This window comes from Lathamus discolor, chromosome 15, assembly GCF_037157495.1.
Source record: "Lathamus discolor isolate bLatDis1 chromosome 15, bLatDis1.hap1, whole genome shotgun sequence".
NCBI lineage: Eukaryota > Metazoa > Chordata > Aves > Psittaciformes > Psittacidae > Lathamus > Lathamus discolor.
The window spans coordinates 9,668,478-9,687,516 of NC_088898.1; the positions used below are offsets into that span (position 1 = coordinate 9,668,478).

General features: G+C 49.4%; 1 protein-coding gene across 5 annotated transcripts in view; it reads right to left on the bottom strand.

Annotated features, from left to right (window-relative positions):
- The window catches only part of EHMT1 (euchromatic histone lysine methyltransferase 1), a 115,369-nt gene that overhangs the window by 91,519 nt on the left and 4,811 nt on the right, over positions 1-19,039 (bottom strand). The window contains exons 1-2 of one of the 5 annotated variants that reach the window (XM_065695273.1): positions 2,707-2,768; positions 2,440-2,549 (exon numbers count right to left, since the gene is read on the bottom strand). The exons of 2 other annotated variants lie outside the window; for them this stretch is intronic. The gene's annotated coding sequence lies outside the window, so the exon portion shown is untranslated. Of the gene's footprint in view, positions 1-2,129; positions 2,235-2,439; positions 2,550-2,706; positions 2,799-19,039 lie in introns of those variants that run through there. 2 more of the 5 variants (XM_065695269.1, XM_065695270.1) reach the window with 2 other exon arrangements.

Consider the following 19,039-nt stretch of genomic DNA (forward strand, 5'->3'; position numbering starts at 1 on the left):
ATTCGCAGAGCCCATGAACACATCCACAGGCCTTAAACCACGTAGAAATGAAACCTGGTTGTAGCTACTTTTTCCTTTCGGACTCCTCAGTTCCAGGCTTTCTGGAGAGGAGCTGGATGCCCTCGAAGAGCAGCCTTGCACAGGAGGGAGCAGCTCTGGGCTGAGGCTCTCACTAAAAGTGCTCCGATCTGGGGGACACCAAAGGCATGGTAAGACCAGAGCGTGGTGCTCCATGCTAAGGGTTCTCCTCAGCCACTGAAAACAGCTTGTTCATCCCATTTTACTCTAAAATAAGAGGAGGAGGGCTTTACTCTTTAGCTTTGAGACAAAAGGCAGGGCACTAAGGAAACAGAGTCACCTCTGTCCTTTCATTGAGCCTCTCACTGTTTTCTAGTGCCAGAGATGCCAGCCCTGGTATTGGGAGACCAAAGGAAAAAGTTTAAAGCTGATCCAAATCTATTGTAGAGATGAACTTGATTCCCTTTCCCAGTGAGGCTGCTGGGAAAGACTGAGATGACATCCCCAGGCTCCTGAAGTCACACCCTGCAAAAGTGATCAACAGTGATGCCCTGCCCTATGGGACCTGGGGACAAGCCCCCTGCTCCAGCACATGGACCAAGTCTGGGGCCTCTGGGTCCTGCACTGGTAAAGCAGCTCCCCACCTACTTCAGGTTCAAGATTTGTGCTACACCTTGATCATACATTTTAAGGCTCAACTTTCTTGCTTTCACCTTTGCTTTTCTGAGAACTATTTCCCAACCCTTCAACCAAATGCACTTTAACCAGAATCTGATCGCTCTCCTCCAAACTGAACCCCCCTTGTCATGGTGACAGATACATCACTGGTGTAAGATAAAAATATGACATAGAAAACACTCCTCCACCACTGAGAAACTGAATCCCGACAGCCACGGTCCTCCAAGAGACAAGTCTTTGTTCCCACGATTTCCAAAACAGCATCCTGAAAACAACATCCCTCTCTGCACAGATTCATATTGCTGTATCTCTATCATTTTCCTCACACCCATCAAAACGAATATGTAATTAACCCACCCTCAACAGAAATTACAATGATTCTGAAACAGCAAGAAACAATCTCTGCATTTGGTAGCTAATTATTCCCCCTACGCACCCAGCCACCAATGTTCCCTAAACCCATCCAGGGAACAGACAAGCTGTGCCAGCCAGAGCTTCTGGAAAGGAGGGGAAAAGGAGGGACTAAGCGAAAACCCTCAACATTGGGGTGGTAAAATTGTCTTCCAATGCTCAGTACCTTGAGCTCAGCCAAGCCTATAGCACTGCCCTTCAGCAGTCCCCCACCAGCAACAGCACCCATCGCACGTGAGCTGACAGACACCACGGGATGGGTCCAGTGGGAGCCACGGACGTGCAAAATCATGGAGTTATTATTCCCTTCTTCACACCACTCCAAGAAAACATGGAGCCACTTCCCAATACATGCTGTTGGATATAAATTTAACACCAGGACCACTGCCATAGCCATGCAACACAGGAATTTTCAGTAGCACAGGCAGAGTTGCACTATTATTCCTACTCCCTGCTCGAAGGAGGAAGGGTGTGCCCTTCTTCCACTAGGACACAGTCCTGGAGACCTGCTAGGAGCGATCTCCAACAGCTCCAGCTCAAGGGGAGCGATTCATTCCACTTAGGTACATAGCACTCACACCATGCCCTCCCCGCCCCCCCAGCCCGGCAAGTTCTGCTGACAGTTCACCTCCATTTCCTCCTCATCCCGTAGGATTAGCTGGATGTTTCTAGGAGGGAAGGACGCAGGCTGTGGTTAGTGAGCACTGCCTCTCCCAGCCCAAGCTCAGCGCTGGCTGAGCAGCTGGAGACAAAGCAAAGCATCGGGTACTCCGATGTCCTGGCAGCTCCAGGTTGGCTCTCTACCACTCTAAGTACATGGAAGCTCATCTAAAGCACCGAGCAGGTGGTAAATCACCTCCTCCTTCACCCACACCTTCAGAGGGTGAGTAGATAAAACACTGCTCACTCCCTTGGAAGGAACAGAGGTTTTTCCTTCCTCCAGGATGCACCCACAAAGCAGGGACTGGGAAGGAAGGAGCTCGGGTTCACCTTGACGCAATCCGTGCGCCTGCAACACTTACCTCGCTGGCTTTTCCTCTCCTCAACACGTGAGAAGTGATGGTCCTTTAAAGCAAAGCCAAAACATCTCAACGATTATTCTCCTTCCCACATCTGACACAGGTTTGCAGCTCCTCAGGCATGGGGAGGAGGGGGAGCAAAATCAAAACAAGGCACTATTATTCTGTAGGCAATCCAAGCTAATCCCTTCACATTTTCTTCCCAACAAAAGCATTGAGAGATGCTCCCAGTAGGTTTTGATCACAACTAAACAGGACTAAGGTGTTCTCAGCCCCCTGCTGCCAACAGAGCTCAACGTGCAGCAGGCCTCACCTCGTACAAGCATTTCACTCAACACGAAGCCACCCTGGTGCTCTACCCCAGCTCTAGAAAGTCAGCCCGTGCCCCAGTATGGCCTTGCACGGAAATAGGATTACTTTGGCCTGGAGGAAAAGAAAAAAGAAACCACAACATGAAGGTCACCCATAAAATCATTACACAGCTCCCTCTACCCCAGCGCTTCCGAGAAAACAAAACCTGTATCAAACCCTCAACCTGCAAGGAGAAACACAAAAAGATAGGTACATTAATCCCATATACCTCCGTCAATTTTTTTCCTCGTGTCTTTAGAGCAGTTGTTTACTGCAGCCAACTGCAGAGAAATTACAGTAGCTTAACTCTCCAACTCCCTCTAAAGGATTAATCTTCCAGTGAGCATGCTCACGCGAGATCTTTTTGCAGCAGTTGCATCCATTTCATGAAATGAAGGGCTGCTGCAGACACGAGGAAATGCCATTTCAGGACGGGAGGCAGAGTGAAAGAGCCCCCAAAACCAGGGCTCAGCCCTTCCCAGAGCTCCAGAAAGGCTTTTTGCCCAAGCCTCCACCTCCAACGAGGTTTAAAGGTTTCACGTTCATGTGCCCTTTCAGGAAGAGGGGGGGTCAGTGGCTTCCCTGCGACACACGTTTGAAATGGCTGATCTTGGCTTTCCTCGCCAGGCTGGTGGACAGTTCACCCACCGGCCCCGGGGTCACAAACAGCAGCTTCTCGCTGGCAGATTGCTCTTTTGTGTCACTCCTTGGCTCCTCTTTGCTTTAAAGGAAAAAACAGGAAGATCATTTGGGGTGCAGGGGGGGAGGGGAGGGAAAACATTCCAATAAAGAGGAATAGCTTTAAAAGCCTAGTTCCCAACTCGGTACCATGGGAGGTAACAGATCCAGAGACACGTTTAACTCCACAGATTAAGGACCCATGCAAATGAGGATTTGCTATAGACAACAAATCCAGCGTCTGAACAAGGCTGTTCAAGTAATCGTGTCCATTCCCTCCAGGACCACTGCAGTTAAAGTGCTCTGTTGGAGGGGTTTCTCCCTCACCCCAAAACCAGGGTGAAATCAAAGCTCCAAAGCGAAGCACTAAATATTTATACTTTCCAATCAGATTCTTCCATTTCCCTTTTCTTCTTCCCACATTCCCAGGGTTCTGCCTTCCCCTTCCCATTTATCTATTTTATGTCCTGGTGCTTAATTGCTCTTTGTAGCTGATGGAGACCCGAGCTCCCCCTCCCCCACGAAAGGCTCTTATTTCAAGTCTGAAGCCCTGCTTGAGCCCGGGACTCTTGGAGACCAGACTGCAGCCCCGGAGTGAGCGCTGGGAATGCCGGAGCAGGCTCCAGCCCAAGGGCTGAGATCACTCCTCGCATCCAGGCACCAGACGTCACCCCGGCCATTGCAAACACCTGAACATCTCTTCTTTACACACACCAAGTCTTGAACACCTTTGATGCCAGGAAGCCTCCCTTTTTTTGGCGAATCCACAAAAAAAGGCAACGTGCCATGAGAGTGTTAACTAAGGGCTATGTCTGCTCTTGAAAACGAACGCTCACCATAGCGACAGGCTCCGTAAGGAGTGATAAAGCCTATGGTGACACTGGATATTTTGTTCTGTTGTCACCTAAATAGAATCACCCACAGAAAGGAAATCTCTGTTACCATGCATTAAAATAGATGCTTTGTTTTATTTATAAAGCATCCAAACTGGTTGGTTTGGATGTGTCACGGCACAGGCTGTTCATCCAGCCCTCCCTGCTCTATCCTTTGAGACCTAATGAATGATGCCTGCAGTCATCCTGCCCTCGCCTCCCACTGATCTCAGGTGGTGCTGAGGCTGCTCCAAGCCCTGGGTGGAAGGTTTGGAGCCAGGGTGGGATCTGTCCTGCAAAGGAAAAGCCCAGGCTTTAGAGCATGTGAAAAAACCCTGACGCAGGAAGATCATGTCCTGCACTTCCTCCTCCATTACAGGATTACACCCAAACATGAAGTTGGGATCTCAGATATGGAGTTATCCTGACCTGTCATTCCCAATTTGGACACCAGTCATACTCCCGGAGAGCTTCGCCTTTGAAGATTGACTGCTATTGATTCTTCTTCAAGCAAACAGCCCAAGCTGGCAATCAGTCAATAATAAGCAATTACTCGACAGCCTCTTATCTGCAGATGCCAGCCCAGACAGCTCGATTCCGAGAGGCAGCAGGTCAATAAATCAAAGCTGCTCTCCAATTTGAAAATATCATCATTTAACAACTCCCCCAGCCTTCAACCTGCCTGAGCAAGCAGCCAGGACACAGGGAGATTCCTGCAGAGCTGGGTGGTGGGGTACTGCTATTTTACTGAGCCCGAGATGGTGTGTGATGGGGTGAGATCCATCTCCGACACTCCTCATTTGTCATCGGGAGGATGAAACTTGCAGCAGGAGGAGGAGGATGATGATGAGAGAGGAGGAAGCAAAGCCCTCCTCCTTCAAACAGGTACTTTTAGGGAAGAAGCAGAACAGCCTCTGGCCTCCATTCCTGGCTCGCTGGGACCCACTTTGCTGTTCACTGGGACCCTCAGAATACCCAACGGAAGCGTGTTTAACAGCACCATGACAGCAAACTGATGACACCTTTCTGCTGTCCCTGCTGTGACCTCTACACTCTGGGAATACAGTTAATCATCTCATCCCCAAAAAGACACTGCTTTGCTTTTTCATGGACTAAGTATGATCCAAGTAGATGAGCCAAAGGCTTCTCTTGCACATTTCACTGTGACACAGAGGTGATGCTGCGAAATCCAGTGGTGCCAACACAGCGCAACAGAGAGAAAAATCAGCCTCTGCTGAAGACCTGTGTAGGCATTTTATGCTCCCAGTGCAGACTCCCATTAAAGACTCATTTGTATGTGAAGAGCTAAGAATTGCCTGCATCATTTGCAGGAGAACACTCAGCTGGAATGCAGCTTTCTGTCTAGTGCTGGAATACTGGAACTAGACACTGGCACAGGGTGCTCAGAGAAGCTGTGGCTGCCCCATCCCTGGCAGTGCTCAAGGCCAGGTTGGACACAGGAGCCTGGAGCAAGCTGCTCCAGTGGAAGGGGTCCCTGCCCGTGGCAGGGGTTGGAGCTGGAGGAGCTTTAAGGTCCCTTCCAACACAAACCATTCTGTTTCTACTGCAGAACCTAAAACTCTTGTACCTTCACTGTTTATCCATGGGTTCTCACATAAGTCATGGGAACAGCCTAAAAGTACCAACAGAACAGATAGTGCTGCACAAATCATTCTGCCTCTGCTGCTAGAGGAAGGAGACCTATAGGATGCTGCATCCTTCATGTCAAGGTGTTAACCATGGGCACAGAAGTAAACAATGTACCAACAAGCTCCTCAAGCACAGGAAATCCAAGACCCCTGGAGACGATGAAGCTTTCTCTCGTGCTGCAGAAGTGTCCCAGGTTCATGGAGCTTGGGGCAGCTCCACCACCATACACAGCATAGATGCCACCCCATCTAGGCAGGCTGCCGGAGGTCTAAACAACCCCATTTAGATAAGAGAAGGCAGCAGAATGACTTGGAAACGTGCTACCAGCAGCTCACAAAGAACAGAGCACAGAGGCTTCTTGCTTCATTGAACATGACATGACCACTGGTCGCAGGAAGGGATGTATTTGTATAATGATGACCAAACCCCACAGACTGAGCCTCTCCAGTCACACCAGCTTGAAAAGAAAACAGATTTTGAGCCCAGTATCTACACAAAAGGGGAGACCAACTGGAAGGAGGATCAGCCCCAGGCCTGGTACCCACTCTTCACGCTCCATGTGCCACAAAACGCAGGTGCCTGAGGACGTGTCTTACATGTCCTCAGTCTTCAACACCTCTCAGAGGTCTGGGAGAGAAGGTGAGGTGAATTACTTTGATTGTACTTGCCAGCTGGGTCAGAATCCTTGTGGAGGAGCTCACTGAGGCTTTCAGCTCCAGCTACACATAGTGCACTTGGGTCTTCGTTTCACCAGAGGCTGGGACAGCAGGAAGCTGTAAGCCCAAAATCTGAAAAGGATTTCTCCTCTTCTTACCCACAGAGCATCTACAGGTGGCTTTTACACTGTCAGACTAGTCTGCAGCGTCGTGGTGAAGCGTGGAAGGAAACCCATGTCAGCACATCACATTGTATCACTGTCACCTTTACAGAAAAGCCACAAAATGCCAACCCAGCTGACAGGATCCCACAAACCACACTGCAGAGCAACAGCAGGTTCATGGGTCTTGCAGCCTCTCAGTTATTTTCACACATACCTGCATTTTTGGGGTATAAAATACCCTTTTCTCCCCCTTCTAAACATGCAGATGAGCAGGACCAGGAGCAGGTCAGTGGATCCATGCTGTAAGGATAGGCTGGTGGTATCACAGCTCTTGCAAAGCAGCTGGAGCTGCTGAACACTGAAATAGTTATTTCCCCACAAAGGAGAGCAACCATGCTGTCTGCATTGGCCTGGCTTCAGTGGATAGAGAGCCTCAGCCTAACCTGCCTTGTCATAATCCACAACAGGAAAACAGTAAGGAAAATAAGCAACATTACACACCATCAATGTGGCAGTAACGTAAGATTATCTCTCAGCTTCTATGATGAAAACAATGCCAGTTGCAAGACTATGAGGTATCACAACCTGCTGTTCACCCTTCCCATCTCCAGCCATGACCATATCTTACAAGTGCTGGTGAGGATCTGTTGTACCAGATTTCCTTCTTTTAAACCATCATGTTAGTACCAAAATCCTGCTGCTTTGGGTTTTCAAAGTGTTACTAAAGCAAGAAAGGCTAGAAACCAGAACACAGACCAACAGGGCTCCACAGCCTCACCAAGGATGTTACCAAGGAGGTAGCAAGGACATAAAACGGGACCGAGAAACCTCCCTTAGGGCAGGGAACTGCTATCTCCAACACTTCTGGTGGACAGAGTGATAATTTAGCAAGCCCATCATCTTGGTAAGAAACCACAACAGCTCAGCCCCATGACTGCTTCTTATCAGGAGCTCCACAACTGACCAGGGCATTGCTCCTCTCTATGATCCATTCTGTCATGCTCAGCATGAACATGCCACTGCAGTCCAAGACCTCACAGCTGACTGCGGTGCAGAGAGGCAGGAATTAGGGACAGACTCTTTTGTAAAGGCAAAGCAAATCCCTGCTTGCATGTCTGGCAGGTTGCCTGTGCAGAAGGTGATGTGGTCAGAGTACCTCTCACTGAAGAATCCAATTTAGGTTAAATTCCACCACTCCATCAGGCAGGGTAGACAAAATGGGATCTCACTGCATCTTTCAGGGCTTATTAGTGGCCCATATGGCTGCAATGAATATGGATGCTCTAGAAAACAATCCTCAAGGCAGACTGATTCTGGGACTTCTAGCATGGAGACACAACCCCAGAGATGCGTACACAGTGCCCTAATTGTAAATACTACACACGGGAGTATGGGGAGGACAGGAAACAGCAGGCAACCCACTGTCAAAATCAGCCCATGGTGGTTGTGTTTGCTGCATCATGCTGTCTGCAGCACCAGCTTTGATACAGGAGAACTGCAGAAGAGCTCAGAAGATCCTCACATTTCACATACACATGGCTATGTTTTGCCCTACACTGGTCCCAAGGATGTGACTAACTCTGATCTGCCTCTTGAGGTAACCAAGGGCTGTTTGAGGGGGTCCTATCTTCATTTAGCAAAACCCATCCCTCTGCACCCAGGTTTCCTATCACCTACCCCAGGGGCTTTCAACATTTGCCTGCCAACTACTTCCAGAAAGCTCCGAGGGGTAGCTAAGAAAGGCAAACCACTTGCAATAGTCCTGTTGCTATAGACACTTACACCCTGCTGGCATGGGATTAAGAACCACTCAAACGCAGAAGCAGCGGCAGAGAGGAAGTCTTGGAGGCATCTGGCTTGAAGTACAAAAGCCAAAAAAAATGAGTATCCTTGGTTTTCAAAGCTTAAGCCAATGGTCTAGTGAAGCTGGTAAAGACAAACCTGCTCATGGGGGCTGATGAAAATGAGCATGATGGCTCGCAAAGGGACTACCAGCTGCAAGGATGAAGGCTCAAAGGTGAACCAGCCTCACCTCTGGCTTGTAACACATATACAGGTTATCATCCGAGCACAAAGAGGGTGATTATTCACCCTCTCAATTCAAATTCAGAGGTGGAGAAGATACACAGACTAGTGAGTATCACAGCACCAAGTACCTGCCCTGCCCAGGGACCAGAGGCCCGAGCCCCACGCTCCCAAATGCACAGTGAGGATCCAGACCTCAGGAAAACTGAAGGGGTTTGCAGCAACTTCATCCAAAGGCCCTGACAGCCCAGGACTGTGACTGTGACCTTCCATCAGAGCCAGGTACGGAGGCCCAAATGCCTCCCAGTGTGCCTGCCCACAGCTCTGGAAGTCATGCCCTCCTCTGTTGTGCTCAACCACACACCTTTCACCCGGCAGGCAAAGCAGAGGGTGGGATGTGGTCCAGCCTCACATTGCCTGGATCTACGCTCCAGCTTTTTGCTTCTGTGTTCCCAAAATAGCTTGTTCCCTGTTAAAAAGAAAACCCCAAACACAGAGAAATGCAAACACATGGAATAAGAGACACTGGAATAGTAGAATGTAAAAAATAAGTGAATTAGTTCAAGGACCTGAGAAAGTTGGGGCTGCTCAGCCTGGAGAAGAGAAGCTGTGTGGAGACCTCAGAGCAGCTTCCAGTGTCTGAAGGGGGCTACAAGGATGCTGGAGAGGGGCTCTGCATCAGGGACTGTAGTGACAGGACAAGGGGGTGATGGGTTCAATCTGAAGGGAAGATTCAGGTTAGACGTAAGGCAGAAGCTCTTCCCTGTGAGGGTGCTGAGGCGCTGGCACAGGGTGCCCAGAGAAGCTGTGGCTGCCCCATCCCTGGCAGTGCTCAAGGCCAGGTTGGACACAGGGGCTTGGAGCAAGCTGCTCCAGTGGAAGGGGTCCCTGCCCGTGGCAGGGGTTGGAACTGGAGGAGCTTTAAGGTCCCTTCCAACACAAACCAGGCTGGGATTCTATGATTCTATGACCTGATTACTGGTCCAGCCACAATTTTTGCATCTTTTAAGCTACACCTGACAGAGGCACCCTTTAGAGCATGACAGTTCTGTTGAGATGATTCAAAGCCCATTCCAAGTTATACCAACATAAATGTGCTCCTATTAACATGGCTTTGGTCAACATCCTTACGTGATGTGCAGCACAGCCACATTTACACGAGCATATATCAACACAGCCAAGCCCTGTCTGCACCGGAATTAGCTACACCAGCACAGAAGTGCTAACTGCCTGTTAGTATTTGTAGAGGTTCCATCTGTGTATAAGATGTACATAAATGAGCTCTTCCAATACAAAATTAATAGTATTTAATATTATTAATATAATTAATAGCTTTCAATATGCAAAGGAACTGCCACGATCATCCTATCAATGGTTATTTCTACAAATCAAATGCTCATGGCCAAAAACCTGCAACCGCTGATTAAAACACACCACCGTCATCTTCCTGGCTTCTCTGCTCTGCTGAGGCGGGCTGTGAGGAGCACATCTCAGCGGGAGCCCTTAGCTGAGAGGTCTTCATGCCATGGAAGCAGCTTGCTCCACTCAACAGGGCTTATTTTGCCAGCAAAACTGCACCCACACTCAACCATTAGAAGAGACCTGCACAGTCTTACCAAGAGGCATTCCCAGATGGAGGCACCTACCTGCACATCCAGGGCTTAGATGTGCAACCCTATGCCCAAGGCACAGCAGCATCTGACCCACTATGTCACTGCCAAGCAGCTCTCCCTGTAACACTGAATGCTATAGTATATTAATACTTGTTACTCAGATGTGTAAGTGTCTGCAAGATTAAAACCTACCTGTCTAACCATGCTGTGTAATTACAGAGCTGAGCTCCTCTTCTGCCTGATCTGGACCTGCAATGTACCATTACAAGAGGCACCACAGGCTCATTCTTACATTGAGTTCATAGAATCCAAGACTTGGTTGCTCCAAGCCCCATCCAACACTGCCAGGGATGGGGCAGCCACAGCTTCTCTGGGCACCCTGTGCCAGTGCCTCAGCACCCTCACAGGGAAGAGCTTCTGCCTAAGAGCTCATCTCAGTCTCCCCTTGGGCAGGTTAAAGCCATTCCCTTGTCCTGTCCCTTGTCCAAAGCCCCTCTCCAGGTCTCTTGTCAGCCCCTTCAGCTATTGGAAGGCTGCTCTAAGGTCTCCCCAAGGCAAGCAAGTGGGCAAGTGACTGCATTCTTGGAAATTCATCTGCAGAGGTGGCCTATATCTAACAGCCCTGGACAAAACCACTGACAGAGCAATCTGTTGAGACACACGTGGCTGAAAGCTTACACAACAGGTCATGTCATGTGGCAGAGGCAGAAAACCATTTCATCCTGTCTCTGTCACTCTGGTGCTGTAACACACAGGGATATCTACAGTTAACAGAAGCCATGGCCTACACTGGCCAACCCTTCCCAAAGATCTGATAATGCAGTGAAAAACAGTTTGGGTTGATTTTCCTTCCACACAATTTAACTTCTAGCACTCAGTCTAACACACTCCTTCCCACTCTCGTGCCCAGAGCCAAGCAAAGTACATCTGCTGGGGCAAGGTTCCATTAGGAACCTGACTGACAGCAGCCCATGAGAGCATGGATCCTACCGAGGCTGAGCAAGAGACTGTAACCACATGGGTCTGTCATGCACAGAGGAAAAAGCATTGTGAATTCAGGCCAAAATATTAAGGGCCTGGTCTCATTCAAAACCATAAAGCAGCTGCACAAAACAGCAGAGCAGAGCTTCCCCCAGCGTGTTTGCTCAGTAAGGCACAGCCACACCACGGCTGGGAGGAACCTGACCCAGTGATGGGCTCTCAGGGTGACAAAGCTGACACTGCAGGATGCTCATGGAGGGCTCCGAGTCCCTTTTAGTCCCTTGCCTACTCTCCTCCACTCACCCGCACTCTGAAACTAGGCCTGAAACTGCAGCTCCAACTGCTCCGCTCTTGCACAGCCATGCAACAAAAAAAGGCAAGTTCATCAAAGAGAGACTTTCCTACCCAGTGTTTTGCTCTGGAGAAGCCAGTGGCAGGTTGTCAAAGGGGATTTGTTTATTCAAAAGTGGATTTTTTCCCAGCAAGGAGCAGCCTGTCCGTACAACAGACACCATATTGTAGTTTTCTCACGACTGCATAGACTGGGACAGGACACATTCACCTAAGCTAAAAACGGAGAAAGAGAACACATGAAATGTTACAGATCACACTTTCAAAGTCCAGTGCTGCTATCGGAAGTCCAAAGAAGGGGTGCTGGACACTGGGAGTCACACTGGCTTTGATCACAAACAGTTCACATGTTACAAAGTGCTTCTAGAAGAAGTTTTTGATTTCTATTCATCAGGCTCACCCATGATCTCAAGGAATGAAGCCAGAACCCAGAGCACATGAAACAGTGAACATCTGGACTTGTGTAACTTGCCGTGTCTTACCAGTGAAGGTAAGCTGCACATTTAAAAACCAACATCCTGCATTTCTACACTTCCAGCTAAAGGCTTCTAGCACCAAGTCAAGCCTTAGAACTTTGTAAAGATAATCCCTCTGTTTTACGGATGGGAAAAGCATCACAAGCCTACCCCAGGGAGACTGAGCTGAGCTCTTAGGCAGAAGCTCTTCCCTGTGAGGGTGCTGAGGCGCTGGCACAGGGTGCCCAGAGAAGCTGTGGCTGCCCCATCCCTGGCAGTGCTCAAGGCCAGGTTGGACACAGGGGCTTGGAGCAAGCTGCTCCAGTGGAAGGGGTCCCTGCCCGTGGCAGGGGTTGGAGCTGGAGGAGCTTTAAGGTCCCTTCCAACCCAAACCAGGCTGGGATCCTATGATGTCCAGCACACCAGGGACTGAGGGGCATGTTGGGATGAAGAGCCACCTCGCAGGCCTCACTTGATCCTAGTGAATTCACTGGACTATCAAACACTCCAATCCCACTCAGATCCAATACAACAGCTTCAGAGATGAGAGCAGCCACATGGGCACAGGCAGCACATGGCTGCTGCTGGCAGTAGGGCCACTGCCTCAGCAGACAAAGCACCACGATGGCCGTGCCAGAACAATTACCAAAGTTCCTATTCACTGGCATTTGACATGACTACAGAGTGTCTCGGACACAGCAGCTCTTCAGCAGGGAGGCATTCTAAACCTCATCATCAGGCTCTACCAACCAGTCCTTGAACTTCTCCTGTTTAAACTGTTGCCTGCCCCACAGCTGTGGGGCTGGATCAGGTCCCAGCACTCTAATGGAACACTCTACTTCAGTCTATGCAATCTTCTGTCCTGAGGAGGGTCAGTGCTGCAAACTCTTTGCACTTAAGTCCTAGTATCTGTCCACATTAATTCTGCCTTCAGGGTATTTACAGGGCCTCAGCTCTCTGTTCATACAGCTCCACATTCACCAGCCCCAAAGCCAGATGTCTGCTAAGTAAGAGGAAAAAGAAAACAAAGCGCAGAGATTTACCTTACTTCAACTGCACAGTCAGTTTTTCCAGCACTCTCATCCTGCACAAGGCCCAACACCTACTTCAGAAACTCTGGGAAACAAGCAGGTTCTGTTCTGTGCTTGCAAAGCACCATCCACACTTACAGGGCAATAAAAATTAGCTTCATTAATAATACATCAGCAAGAAAATGGTAATGAGCACCCAGCAGGGAAAAGGGCTGTTGTCTAATCTCCTTGTGTGGACTCCTTGCTTTGGCAGCAATCAGCAACTGCATCAGCATTACCATCCCAGTGCAAGCTCAGATATCTGACTCACCAGGGAGCCAGGCAGGAGCCAGGCGCTTCCCAACGTCCATATTTCTCTTTCGAAGCTGTTGCATCAGGAGTGGCTCTTGGCAGCTCCAAACCAACTTCTACTTGTGGAGTTTTTGACATTTAAAGAAGAATTTAGAATATCCCTGGGCATCCAACATATAAGTCATAGAATCCCAGCCTGGTTTGCGATGGAAGGGAACTTAAAGCTCATCCAGTTCCAACCCCTGCCACGGGCAGGGACACCTCCCACTGGAGCAGCTTGCTCCAAGCCCCTGTGTCCAACCTGGCCTTGAGCACTGCCAGGGATGGGGCAGCCACAGCTTCTCTGGGCACCCTGTGCCAGCGCCTCAGCACCCTCACAGGGAAGAGCTTCTGCCTAAGAGCTCAGCTCAGCCTTCCCTCAGGCAGGTTCAAGCCATTCCCCTTGGCCTGTCCCTACAGGCCCTTGTCCCAAGCCCCTCTCCAGGTTTCCTGCAGCCCCTTTAGGCACTGGAGCTGCTCTCAGGTCTCCCCTTCAGGAGCCTTCTCTTCTCCAGCCTGGCTCCAGAACAGAGCTGCTCCAGCCCCTCTGATCACAAATACACGCAGACAACAGAGCCTCCTGCAAGCAGCTCTTTGGTGATGTCTGCAAATTACACCAACAGAGCCTGCACCAGCATTAAGCTACTGACACAACCATGCTGCTGGGCCACAATCACACTGTGGGGGACCCAAATCAACCCTCCCTAGCCCTGGGAGCTGGCCAGGAACATCCAAGCCCTTTGTGTCCTGCCACCATCACTGAGCAGAGGCACCACAGGGTGTGCTGCTGCTGCCTGTGCTAGGTGCATTCCAGGGCACAGGATGGAAAACCCCTCTCCCAGCTGTTTTCCCTCCCAGCTGCAGTTGCAGGAGGCTGTGTTGGCAGGAGCCAGAACCCCAGGAGATGGAGCCCGGGGCTCACCGCTGCCAGGGCCGCTCTGCACTGGAGCCCATCCACGCTGGCGCCCGGCCGCGGCGCGTGTTCACCAGGGCCTTGTGCCGCATGGGGAGGTGGTTTCCTGCAGCCAATGGAGGAGCCGCTCCTGCCTTTCATCGCGAGCGTGGCTGGAAACAAAGGCCCCGGGAAGAAAGGCTCGTTGGCTGCTACAGCTTCCCAGCGCTCGCCAAGCCTCAGAGCGGACAAATCACCCTCGTTCCTCCTCACCTCCTCCTCCGCAGCCTCCGGGATCACACCAGGACCTGTATTTAAGCCCCCATGGTGGCTGAGGGTGAGGAGGATCTTTAAGTCGTGTGTCATCGCTGATGGCAGCCTCGAGCCACAACTCCAGGACAAACAGCAGCAATAGCAATGTAACGTGCAAAGTGTCACCACATAAAGCGCCTGCATCTACATCTGAAGTAATGTCTTAGTCTACAAAACACAGGGGCAGAGGGTAAATTGTGGCTATAAAACAGCCTCCATGAGGATAGTCTAGATGTGTGGATTTGAAAAGGCATCAAACCAATCTGTTTTTAATAAAAGCCATAACTGGTTAAGACTAACGTCCTATCAACATCGAGCTCCATGGTAAAAAGCATTAAACACAAGAAATTCAACTCATTAGAAACCCAAGAATGCAACTATCACCAGCACAAAGGGTACTTTCAATAGGGAAGGAGACTATAAAACAAACAAAGAAATCCCCCATGTGTGGGAGCTGGGCACAGAGCACACTGTGTGTGACAGGCACCTGGCCTGATTACAAAACGAAGATGGGAAATAGAACTTGCAGTGAGAGGAAAACCAAGTGGAAATCACCAAGGCAGAATGCGATCCCCGGCTGGCCGTGTCAAAGGCTGCAAGCTGGCGGCTGTATTAACCTCTCCCCATGCACATCCTCACAAGGCAAAGCAGAGGCATCTTCACAAACGTGCTCAGCAGCAGTGTGCTTGCTCCCTGGTCCTGGGGATGTTGGTTAAAAGCCAGCATGGCTCTTCCCCACGGGATGTGGCACCACAGCAAGAGTAAATATTACATCAAATAGCACATCTCATCCAAAGGCTGTCTTTAAAGGAACATCCGTTGCTGCTCCTCAACGTGTGGTATGAAAGATTAAATATTCCAGATGTCATCCCCAGGTCCTATAGGACATCTGCTTATAAACAGTCATCTTTGCATATTAAAGAGGCATTAAAGCACCAGTGTGAAACAATGCATCCCAGCAATGTAAGAAACACCCTTCCTAAGCCAAAGAACAAAAGGATTCCTAATGAATGGAATTCACCAATCCTTAACATTTACCACACAAGAGTTGACAAAAGCTATTACAAACACATTTGCAATTAAAAACCCCTCATGTCTTACTTAACCAGTTCAGCAGCGGTGTTTTGCAAAGCCCTCTGGGTGTTGATTTCATTTATCAAATACCAGTAATGCTCCTCAATTAATAAATTAGTTCATAGAATCCCAGCCTGGTTTGTGTTGGAAGGGACCTTAAAGCTCATTCAGCTCCAACCCCCTGCCACAGGCAGGGACACCTTCTACTATGCCAAGTTTCTGTTTAGATTCATTCTTTATGTTCCTGTAATCTGGAGGCTTATGTTCAAACTCACAGGCCAACAGGGTACTAGATGAAAGCAAACAAATCAGCTCATAGCCTGCATGTTAATGCTTTCATCTCCCACATACAGATACTCTCTTCTTCCCACTGATAAAACCACATCTGACAGGGTGTAAATTTGCCATCTACCCCCTTGGACGGAAGAAATGCATTACAAGAAGTTAATTCCTCAGGTCCCAAAACCACAAGTGACTTAAACACCCATCTAGCGCAGGTCCTGATGACCTCCAGGCTGGAGGTGCTACCCTCTCCAGTATTTGGGGGCTATCTCACAGGCTGCTGCCAGCCCCCAGCACCTTCCCATAGGTCCCTTCCCCGTGTCTGAAGCAAAACTCACAGGGACTGAACTTCAGTTAAGGGCAGCATAAACCCATATCTTGGGTAACCATGCCCCAGGAACTGAGATAATCTAGAAGATAAATTAAACTAAAGAAACAATAAGAAATCCATATGCCTTTGCTGCCCAGTCACACCTGGGCCGAGCTAATGCAGATTCAAAACCTTTGGTCAAAGGCCTTCAAGCATTTGCATTCACCAGACACCAACCAACATCACATCTCAGTAAGCACCTCCTGGTACTGTGACAGATGTACTTTCAATTCCCAAATCAACAGCAGGGTGAAGCGTGTAATTTGGAAAACCAATAATCCTTCCTACGTCATATCCATGTGCATGATTTTGGAGAGAAGTTGATTGTAGGTTCTGAACAGTCTGGGCTGGCAGAATGAAACATCCCCAACGACCACTGAAGTTCGGTAAAACATTTGGGTAATTTGCCTTCTGGCTTTGAGCCTTTAGGAGAAATTACCTATTAAGGCTTGCTCTGACACTACAAGGAGTAGAAATGTGTGACTGGAGAGGAAGAAGGCAGCTGAGACTCAAGAATCCAGGAGCTCAGGCTTGAAAAGGAAAAGAAGATGGGGAAAACAAAGGATTTCACTGCACTCAGTATTCAGAAGCATCAGCAGGTCATGGCCATTAGTCCAGGGTTCCTCTGTGCCAGTTAACATGCTAAAATCCATGTCCACATCAACACGTGAGTTCTCAAATTCATTACAAAGCATTCTGAACAACACAGACTGTTTCTCTCAACATAACCAAGCCCAAACACAGCACATTAATTCAGACACCTGCACTGCAACCCTCTCCCCACAGAGGTGCCCCTGCTCTCCTGCTGCATTCCCGCTGGCTGTAGGGATGGCTCAAGCATCACATCTATCCTCACTGCCCTCATTCTCAGCGGCAAGGAGCACCACGATCCTTCTCTTTCTAGCAACGTGACAAGCACAAGGAGACACATTTTGCTGCAGCATCACAAGCCTCTGGGCTTGGCTCAAACACTCTGCCCCAAATCACAGGCAATGAACCTGCTGTGTAGCCTTTGGGAACCACTGTTGTCTCCTCTCACCTCGGTTTGCTCAGCTCCCCAGCTCTCTGCTGTTGGTTTTGAACGCTGCAGCCACAGCAAGCTCATACCCACCTCCTGGGTCAGATGCTGGCCTGGCTGACCCAAGAAGCTACAACCACTTCCATTAGTTTTATCCCTGTTTGCATCATTTTCCATTTCTCTGTAACAAATGGGAGAAGTCACTTACTTGGCTTTATTTGGACTTTATCCATTCCGGCCTGGTTATCTTGTTCCATATTTACTTCCTCCCCACCTGCAAGTGTCCTCCCTCTCCCTGTGCTGTCCCTGCAGGATCATCAGTGTATGCAAACAGAAGTGGACCTGAACATTCTGCTCTACCCATCCACCATCTCCCTGTCCTGAACCAACACTGTTCACTACTGCTTCTGAGACCACTCCCTTGGGAAGGAGATAGGATATGGAAAAGGATGGATTTAACACTTAACAGCCCACCTCCACCCCCAGGCCAGTCCCTCGCTCAGCCCTACGTTGTGTCTGCAGTTTATGTCAGGCATGTGTCTGAATGGGGAATCCCTTGTGGAGCCAAACTATCCTACATGTAACCCCGAGCAGAGTGAGCTGCTATGGAGGCAGACAGCAAGAGAATGGTGGGGATTTGGCTGGGTATTAAGGAAAAAGGAATCTAATCAGAGAAACATTTCCCACTTGAAAAGAAGACCACAGAATCAGACTGGTTGGTGTTGGAAGGGAACTTAAAGCTCTCTGGGCAACCTGTGCCAGGGCCTCACCACCTTCACAGAGAAAAACTTCTGCCTAAGATCTCATCTCAGTCTCCCCTCCATCAGATTAAAGCCATTCCCCCTTTTTCTACCGCTATATACCCTTGTCAAAAGTGCCTCTCCAGCTTTCTTGTAGGATACTCTGGATGACCTTCCTTGATGCTTTGCCTATGCTGGAGGTTTTTAATTAAAACCAAGAAAGCCCTTCTATTTTAGACACAGCAATACAAGCATCAAGCACTTTCTAAGTACAGTTTATTCTGGGTTTCTGTGTGTTTCAGAGAGCTTGGTAGCCACATTAGCCAGCGGGCCTGTAGCAAACTCTTCTACTCTAACCAGTCAGCAGCCATCACCAATGGGACGTGACTGCCCATGCACCAAGGACACACTCATACAACTTCTCCCCAACCCGCCTGAGGCACAGACAGGTAAGTGAGCCTTTCATAGAATCACAGACTGGTTTGGGTTGGAAAGGATGTTAAGATCATCCAGTTCCAACCCCCTGCTATGGTAACCTCTGGCTTCCAAGGCAGCCAAGGAGAAGGAAATCGCCAGCACAAGTCTTGAAGTACTCAGAAAGCCCCCTTGAACCTCTCAATGTGCTGCAAAACACCATAACCCCCCCATTCACCTCCTCTTCTGGAACACAGCAACCCAAACCATAGGCACCAGCTGTGCTCTGCTCCAAGCACTTTGTTAAGGAAAAGCAAGAGGAATAGGACCTGCTGCCATCCCCTCACAGCCCTGCTTCTGTAGGGGGGATGTGGACCACATTCAGCAACCTCAGCAGCGGTCTTGCCAGGCAAGATAATAGAGCAAAGCCCCAGATCTGCATTTCAGATTGCTGATCTGAACAGCAATGCAACAGTACCCATCAAATCATCACTATATAAGCTGCACATCTGGAAGTGGGACACCCCTGGGTACCAGCACATTCTCTGTGGCCACGGCAGCACATCCCTCCAGGATGCTAATGCCAACATCCACTGTCTGCAGGTGAGTGCCCTGCCAGCACAGCTTCAACCACTTCCCCCATGGAAAAGCTGC